Source organism: Heliangelus exortis, chromosome 2 (assembly GCF_036169615.1).
Source record: "Heliangelus exortis chromosome 2, bHelExo1.hap1, whole genome shotgun sequence".
NCBI lineage: Eukaryota > Metazoa > Chordata > Aves > Apodiformes > Trochilidae > Heliangelus > Heliangelus exortis.
In genome coordinates, this window is record NC_092423.1 from 5,846,573 (window position 1) to 5,855,810 (window position 9,238).

General features: G+C 45.5%; 1 long non-coding RNA gene across 3 annotated transcripts; it reads left to right on the plus strand.

Moving 5' to 3' along the window:
- The first annotated feature begins 655 nt into the window (after nt 1–655).
- LOC139792017 (uncharacterized) lies at nt 656–8,938 on the plus strand. Of its 3 annotated transcripts, none has more exons than XR_011724123.1 (4): nt 656–1,229; nt 4,798–4,866; nt 5,034–5,654; nt 6,741–8,938. It is a non-coding gene; the product is annotated as an uncharacterized lncRNA (long non-coding RNA). The 3 variants fall into 3 exon arrangements; XR_011724122.1 differs by having other exon boundaries at nt 669–1,229; nt 5,034–5,143; XR_011724121.1 differs by having other exon boundaries at nt 674–1,229; nt 5,034–8,938.
- Nucleotides 8,939–9,238: the final 300 nt, after the last annotated feature.

Below are 9,238 nucleotides of genomic sequence, written 5' to 3' on the forward strand. Positions count from 1 at the left end.
TTTCATTTGTAGGAACTGAGTTGTGACCTATTAAACTGCTAGAATATTCCACCCCAGGGCCATCTAGCTCCACACACCTAAAGAAACTTGACTAGATTCCCCTGCATAGGGTTACATGAACCTCATTTTCCATGCCCCTGAGTTGAGAGGCACTGAGGAACAAATGAAGGGCTTAATACTGATGCCATTGCTCATGCCCTGGTCAACTGATGCCTCTAGAAAAATTATTTGAGTTCTGAATACTTTGGTGCTCTTTCATCTGCACGTTGTCACTGTCATTTGAACTCATTTAGTAAAAGCTAATTAGCACAAATAGCCCGTGAACTTCTCAATTCAATAAAAAGACACTGCTTTTGATGGTATTCCAACTATTCCACTGATTTCCTGTGTACTTTGCATTCTTACTACATAAAACTGAACAGGAGTCTTAGTGATGAATATGGAAAGAAGCAAAGAACCTAGGGTTGTCCTTGGGTTTAAATGAATAATTTTTTTTCACAAACTATAGCAGAAGAAACTCTTGGTAATTTTCTTGCCTTGAATCCCCTGAAGGACCATGTTATTCAAAAAAAGATGGAAGATTGTAGAGGTGTAAATGCTTTGGGCTGCTTGATCAGGTTAAGGAAAGAAGCCATGGTGTACTCAAGGGAATTGTAAGCAGGTTGATGGACCTGAAACAGAGGTGAAATAAGAAATATGGGTTTCTGTGGACCACAGAAGCTATTCCATCAATGCAATAGAGTGGAAAATTTGTTTAACTTGTCTGCACTGAGAAGAAGACAACAAAAAACAGAAGTAGTTAATCACCAGTGTGCTAACAGCATCTTTTCAGAAGGTGTACTTGATATGAGAAGTACTTGTGTAACAGAGGTCAGTGCCATCAAGCATGAGATGTGTCATTGAGGTTGCATCTTCCTCCTGATCTTTGCTGGGTGTGCTTGTCCTTTAGAGATCAGAGGCTGGAAGTTGTGGAAGAAGGGAATTTGTCTAGACTGGGCATGGATATACTGGGTGTTGTGTTTGCTGTTGGTAGCCATTAGTTTTGTACCACCTTTTGGGAGGAAAGTGAGATAGACTTGGAGACTTGTGTCCTTCCAGTGCAGTCAGCAGAAGATTTGCCATCATCTTCCAGTGAAGTGAAGAATAAAAAAATTAAGGCCCTGAGCTGGCTGAAGATTTTCCACTGGATTTCACAAACATCCCTCTGCTCAGTGTGGTGCTTGAGCATGGTCAGTCCAACAATATTTTTTCTTTCTCTTGCTTAATGTGATGTTGCAATGATAACTTTCTTCCATTTTGTCTGAAAGTGTGTGTACTTGCATAGGATCAAGTTATTGTGTTCCTAGCTTACCTTCAGGGAATACAAAATACTCTGGACAAGCTGCTGGCTATTTCACTGTCATTTTAGAATAATGAGCAGGGATTATTCTTTAGTCATTTTGATTTAAAACAGCAAAAAGTGTATCAAAGACTTCTTCTAATAAATATAGCCATAGCAGGATTTGAACTTTTATCCCCTAAAATAAGGTAGGCATTTTACTATCCTTTAGGATACAAGATCTTTTGCTACTTTCCATGGGAACTTAAAGGTGTAAAATTAACTACAGGAGGGTTTCACTATTGTTCCCTAACTGTAGTGGGAGTAGATTTAAATTTGCAAGGGGAAAAGCTAATAATGAAAAAAATGAACGTAAGGGCTACAATGTACAAAATGGGTTCCCTTGGACTGGCATAAAAAACTTCATGAAAAGTGGAGGTCCTGCTTTTTATGCTTTTCTAGAATGACTAAAAAAAGATGTTTAAAGGTTATTTTTGTTGCAAATTAATTCCTTAAGTCTTCCGTGGATCTTACAGCCTATAAAGATGGCCCCATTGTGGTTTCCATTGATCACTTAATTGAGAGTTCTCCCTCTACTTTTTGTTGTTACCAGCACCACATACAAATGAATAGAAGTGTTGGTAAGCAGCTACTAATGCTCCAGATCTGTCAGACCCGAAGGGTACAGATCAAAGGTGTCTTCAATTTTCTCCCAGATTTTATGTATTTGCCCCTTTTTCCCCTTTTGCCTCATGGGCCACTGACAGCCAGTCAGCCCAGTATGTCTCAAGGTCCCCACTTGTGTGAGGTCTTCAGGTTATAGTGATGTGGTGTTTGATCTACCTGGATAAGTCCTGCCAGTTAAAAAAAAATAATAAAAAAGGAATACTCTTCCCATGGGTCCTTCCAGACTGTAAAAAAGAATGTCCTGGTCTGTTTTCAACATTTGATCCCTAAATGAGGTGACATTTGTAGCATCCTAGTGTTTTACTTTAGCAGATGGCAAGGACCAGGATCCCTTTTGTTGTGTAGCTTTGCCAGGTCCCCATGATGGAATTGCACCCATCCTCATGGATATGTCCAGGCTGGTCTGGGAAATGAGGATTTGGACCAGTAGCTTGACTGATCACTCAGCAGGAACCAGAAAAAACAAACTGGAGAAAGGTCTTCTGGCAATGCAAGCACTGCTGGCAAGTTGTTAGAGCACGGAGAACTATCAAGGAAGCTCATCCTCATTTGTCTTCTACACCAGGAAATCCAGAGATGGAAGTGATGTGACATCCCAGCAATCCCAGCTGCCCGTGTAGAAATGCCACAATTACTTGTTATCCCCTAACTAGGAAGAATGGTCAAGAGAAAAACCTTGGTTTTGTTTTGTTTCTCCTGTAATGGGTTTTGCCTTTCTGAGTTTTAGCTTGTTCATCCCATAAAACTCCCTTCCCAGAAACACCTGCTCTTCCCTTCTTTTTGCCACTCATGCAGTATTTTTCATCTCCTCATTCCCTTTTTCTGCAAACCATCAGTTTTTTAAGGTTCTTAAAATTTTTAACTTTGTATCACTACAAAACCCCTTCTGCATTGTCTCTGACTTTTGTCACTTCTGTCAAATCAGCAGCTGAATGTTGTTGCCTTCTAGGACTGTCCTACTTCTTTCTCTATTTCTCCTTTTTCACTGAATTTTTCCATTCCTTTCAGTTTTTCTCTGCACAAACTGAATTTCCTCCTACCTTTTCACTCCTAGTCTGTTTTCAGCCAGGTAATATAAACACCAGGTCTCCTGGAATGGTTAACCCCATATGAAGAACATCACCCTAAGACAACTGGTGAGAAGGTTATGAAGTCTTTGCAGGGAGAAGAGAGTTATCCAGGCTTCAATAGCACTTCATCCACATCAACATTTTTGAAGGGGAGAGTAATTTTAAACCTATAGGAAAGCAGAAAATGGGATACAATGCAGAGTGGGGTTTCCAAGGGTAATCCTCAGAGCTTGCATAAGATAAGGGTGTTTATAGAAAGGTTGTACATCACAGCTGAGCCCTTTGGGTGCAAATGCATTCACTGGTCTGAGGGACTGGTGTGAGACACCAGCATCAGTCAAGTCACTCCTGGTCAGTATTGGGTTAAATCTCCTATTGATCCCATAACAAAAGGAGGCTGAGTAAGGAACAGGGAGATTTTTGCTCAGCATATGCAAACTCTTTGTTGCACTGCTTTGGCAGGGACTCTGTTTCATCTTATTTTGGCTCTCCTCTGCAAATGGGCTGTTTAAATATGTGGGTTTCCCTCCCCCTTTTGGAGAAGGACTACAAAAAGTTGAAAGATTTTCAGTTTCAGCTTAAATTCTAGGAGGAGGGAAGAAGGAATGGAATATGTTATTTACAGCTCTGTTGCTGCTGTGTACCAACATATATGGCTAAGTGACACCATCTGGGCTCAGAATGTCATTATGAAGGATTGACTGCTTCTGAGCACAGAAGACAGTTTCAACCAGACCTCTTGGTCCCTGGCACAAGGACTTGGTGCTTGCAGAGAGTAAGGACTGTGAAGTTCTGGTGTAATTCTCTAACAAAAACTGCTGGCAGCCTGTAGGGCTGAAGGTGTGTTTTGCAACAGACTCTTTGCTCATTAAAGATCAACTTCTGCCATTTGCTCCCCCAACACATTAATCATTATCTGCGGATGGGTGGGGGGGAAGCCATTTGTGTTCAGATTTTAGCAGGACTTTTATGTGTTGAAATAGTTGGTCAGATAATAGATGACAGATGATCAGATTAAAGGCTGTATTTGAAATGTTTTCAACGGCCAAAAAAGAGAAATTCAGAGTGTGGGCTGGTGCAAGCACCCCTGGTTCAGCTGGGGAGAGAGGTATGTACCTCTGAAACCTTCCAATTCACTACTCAACAACTGCTTTTCTCCATGCACTGAGTAAGGACTGAGGATCTTGTGGCTCAAGGTTGCAGAGAGTCTGAGTTTCTCACCAATTTTCTGAATTCTGGTTGCATTCTCTCAGCATTAGGGTCTCAAAGTCACCTTCAGCTGAGCTGTCTACCTGGATGAGCAAAGTGGTGGGACAGTCTGTTGGAAAGTCAGTAGATGCAAACATTGTTTTGGTGTCATCCATGGGCTCTTTGGGTTGCCATTTCTCCTGTTTCCCCAAATGCAGTGAGTAAGCAATGCTCCAAAGCCCCTTCTCCCTGAAACATGGACACAGAGAAGGAAGTCACCCAACAGCCCCTTTGATGTCACACGAGTGGCATCTCACATCACCACAAGTAGGTGGGTGGAATGCAGACTGCCAGCTTGAGTTCAAACCCTCCCTCCCCAACATATTGGACTTTACAAAGCCACACTACCAGTGTGAGCCTCACTGAAGGCAGCAGTCCTTGCCCAGAAAGCCTGGGGTGATTTCACTTTGCAAAGTGATTCAGTCAGCAGCCAACCAGACTCTCACTGAGAATTCAATGTTTTATTTTTTATAGTGAAAGAAATGGAAACATTCCCATGGTCTTCAAAGGAAAAGCACAGCCCTGAGCCTGTATGTAATGCAGGTAATGATGGAAACACGTGCTGGGCTCTGTTACCACTGAGATTTAAAGTTTGATTTTTTATCACTGTATTTTATTTTATTTTGGTGCTGCAAATAAATTTTTCGGCTTGTTCAAGAAAAGGAATAAAACCTGGTCCAGGACAGTTTTGTCTATGGCTCTTTCCCCAGTATAAAAATCCAGAGATTTGGACCAAACCATGTTCCTGAACACAGACCTGAGAAAGGAGGGGTGGTGGGGTACTGGATTCTACCTTGCAGCACTCATCCCAGTATCAGAGGTAACCACTTCCAAATGTTGCAGATGGAACAAAAACCATGCAGAGGTAGATTTGTTGGGGAAGAAGCAGGCCAGAAAAAATATCTGACATGATCAGGTGGAGGCAGGCTGGGAGGAAGGGGAGGCTGTTTAGTGCTCTCTGGAGTGGCTGCAGCTGCAGGAGACGTGGGAAGAGGTTGGCTGAGCACAGATTTGCACAGGTCACAGCTGACTCCAGCCCTTGGGACTGCCAGGCTGCCTTAAGCCCCACGTGTGAGTGTGGGATCCGTGGATGTTCCTGGAGCTGGCAGCTGCATCCGTAGCTGGCTGCCTGCCCCCAGGGCTCTCCTCACCTGCCCACATGCTTCATATCTCAAACACAACTGCAGACCAGGATCCTCAAAGGGGTTGCCAGCGACTGCGGGATGATTTATGAGTTGCTGTCAGATGTCATGTGATGGAAGGAGGTTTCCAAGCTTCCCAGGCAGACCAGGTGGCTGTGAAGAAACCTCTGTCTGTCAGGGATGATTGTGGTAAGTGCCCTTGGTTAGCTTCATCTTGGAAAATTGTACTTTTCTGCAGCTGAACATCTATAGGAACCTGAGACTGGGGAGAAATGGATGGGTGGTGATGCTTCATGACTCCGTCTCTGGAAGACAGGAGCTGGATTGCTGTGGGCACGTTATTTCCTAACGGAGCAACACCACCATTTGTGCTGTAGCTGACCCAGCAGGCCCAGTTAGGGGCTATGGCCATGTTCAGCCACATCAACCAAAAGCAGAGCAATCACCTATTGTTTTGAGAGATGGTGGTAAATCCAGTGAGCAGGTGTGAGGAAGAGGGTGAAGGGAAAAGATGAGTTGGAGCCTCTCACTTTCCTGTGAAGCACCTGCTTGTGGTCACAGCTGTGGGTGAGGTGTTTGACTAGAGACTGAGCTAATATTGTGATTTCTTTGTGCCTGGGACAAGATCAACCATCTTCCCTGGGTCAGCAGTGGGATGTGCAGTGCAGAGAGAAGAGGGAGAGAGAAAAGCCCCATGCATGACTCTACCCTTTCCTCCTTCGAGAGCAGTGCTGAGATTAAGACAAGTAAATCCTACCCCCCTGTCCATGGATACTCCTCCAGGGGTCAAAGCCTGAGTTATGGTTTCTCAACATATCTGCTGAAAATCTCCAGAGCAGCTTTGCAAGTGGGGTGGGCAGATGGCACCCAGCTGAAGGACTCTATGGCACCATTTGTCATGATAAAGAACCACCAGGCTAGAGGCAACACTCTTGGCTCGTTGCAGACCTGATATTGCAAGTGGCAAGGACATATGCTGTCTCCTCCAACCTGTGAGACTGTTCACATCTCGTCAGGAACTGTGCTGAGATGCTGTGAGAGCTTCTTATTCATGTGACATGGCTTATAAGCTTCTGCATTTGTCACTCCACATGTGTGCATCTCACGTGAGCTTTCAAATCTGTGATAGGTCTCTTTGGCTGCCCAGGAAAGTTTGAGCCTATTTTCCATTCTGTTTTTGGTGGGAATCCAGCTTTCAGTCACCCTTGTATAAAACTGTTTTTTTTTCTTGGTCTCTCTCTCTCTCCATCTCTATTTATATTTTAATTTGAACAGATCTGGACCTTCCACACGCTGACCCAGGCACCCATCTGGATCCAGATGGTCTCACTGGGATCCAACCTATAGCAAGCAAACACTGAGCCCAGGGTACACAGAAAGGTTCCAAGAACAGAAATCCTAGGATGAGACGCTGTGTGCAATTTGCTCAGGACTAGGAATTTTCCTCCCAGGAAAACTTTTCCTCCAGGAAAACTTTTCCTCCAGGGCCTCAGGCTGCTACGAAAGAAAAGTGCTTTCTTTTGCTGGAAGCTCAAAAAGTGCTTTTTTTGCTGTCTATGTGCAGAAATGCCAGCTGTGCAAAAAATGAAATATTCACCAAAAAAATGAAGTATTTACAAAAAAAAAAAAATTTGCAAAAAAAATTAAGGATTCTGTAAAAATCCATCCCAGCCATCGTTACCAATTTGCACATCCCAGCTTTGTGTAAAGTCCAGAGGGGCCCTTCTGGCTGAGGGCAGGGGTGCTGCATCCTCCTGACTTACAAGGAAATGGGGGGGAATCTCCCACAGGGAATGACTGAAGGAACAGCACTGGCAATGAAGGGCCAGGCTCCTGAGCTGTGCCAGCCCCAGAGCAAACCCCACTGCCAGGTGTCCTGGCACCACCAGGAGAGGACAGCAAGCTGGGCTTGTTTTTAATGATAGACATTAGCACATTCCCTCGGAAGGGATGAAGGGGACTCGGGCTGAGCCATCCCTCCCGGCCTCACGTGGAATGAGGGGTGGCCATGACTGATCCCCCTGGCCCACGCGTGTCCCTGGCCGTGTCCCCGTGGCTGGCTGCCATCTTCTTGCTGCTAATAGGATCAGGGCTCGGGGAGGGGGGCTGGGGGATGGCTGCTTAACCTCAGGCCTGTGTTTCTCTGCCTGGGAACACGTCAGCTCGTTGCAGGGCATGTGAGGGAGGCAGCAGAAGCTGCCATGGATGCAAGGCAGCAGGGGAAGGGCAAGCGGCCAGGCTGCCCCCCCAGGGCCTTTCACCACAGAGTTGGCTTCCAGAGGGGTTTTCACATCGTCCTGAAGCAGAAATCTGAAATGTTTCCTCTGAGAGGCCTGCACGGGGCTGGGAATTCAAGGTGACTCCTCCTTGGCCCCTGGCCCAGCGGGGCTGAATTTGGGTTGTGAGTCAGGGAGTGGGGAAGGGGGATGCCACCATGGTGTGGGGAGGGGGAGAGCTGCAGCCCAGAGCTTTCCTCAGGCCTGAGCGGGGGTTGGAAGTGGCTTTTATAGGTGGAAAATGTCCTCACTGAATGTCCTTGCTGTAGGAGACACCTGGGAGTCTCTGTAAGGAAGGGGGACCCCAACACTGAGCTTGGCTTCCAGCTGAAGACAACCTCTGTCCCATCACTGTGTCCAGCAGGGCTCTGGGGATGCTGAAGATGTGTCCTTAAATCAGCTGTTCAGCATCATCTGGTCCTACCAAGGGGACACACAGGGCTGGTCAACCTGCCAAGCCCTTGGCTCACCTCTGTAACTACTCCACACGTGACAGCTTTGGAAAGAAGGAGATGTTTCAAGCCACTTATGCATTTCCCCAAGCCCGGTTGTAAAAATCAGCTGTTGGCTGCTCTGCAGGGCACCAGCTGGAGATCCTGAGGGAAGCTGGGAGTCGAGGTCTTGTAGCAGAAGTCTGTCTGTGCCTTTAGTCCTCTGCTAGGTCATGGGGAAAACACTATGGGGGGCAACACCCTTTCCAGAACTGATTAAGTGACTTCAGTTTGGTGACAACAAACTTTTTAGTAGGGTGTGTGGCAAAAGGACAAGGGGTGATAATGCTTTTGAACTAAAAGAAGACAGATTCAGGCTTGATATAAGACATAAATTTTTTATTGTGACAGTGGTGAAACACTGGAACAAGTTTTCCAGAGAAGTGGTAGGTGCCATAACCCTGGAAATATTCAAGGTCAAGTTGGAAAGGGCTCTGAGAAACCTGATTTAGTTGAAGATGTCCATGCTCCCTGCTTTTAAAGGTCTCTTCCAAGCCAAACCATTCTGTGATTTTATGAAGTGCATTTTGTCCTGCTTTGTGTAAACGAGATTGGAGGACATGACTGCAAAGTGGGGGACCAAGAGGTGACATCCACCTCCTGCAAAGTGGGAAGCAATGCAGAGCTGCTCCCAGCACGAGCAGGGAGCTTGGTTCTGCAGCAGCTTTGGGAGTGACCCATATAGGGTTCTGTGCAGGCACAAGTTGGATCCTATGTGCAGGCACAAGTTGGATCCAAGTAGGAATTGACAGCAGAACACAAGTCAAACCCATACATCTGGGGTGTGGATCTACTGTAGGACTGACCAGTTTTGCCTTACTTAAAAATCCCCAGTCTGGGACACTACATAAGCCTGACCCCCTTCAATATGATCCATTTAGAGACAATACTGCATCTCTCTTCCAAAATCACAGAAAATCCAGAAACCAGGGATGCTGGCACCTGTTTGGTTAATTTGGCTGACTGGGTATGACTTTGATTCATTTATTTTTTGAGAGGGAAATAT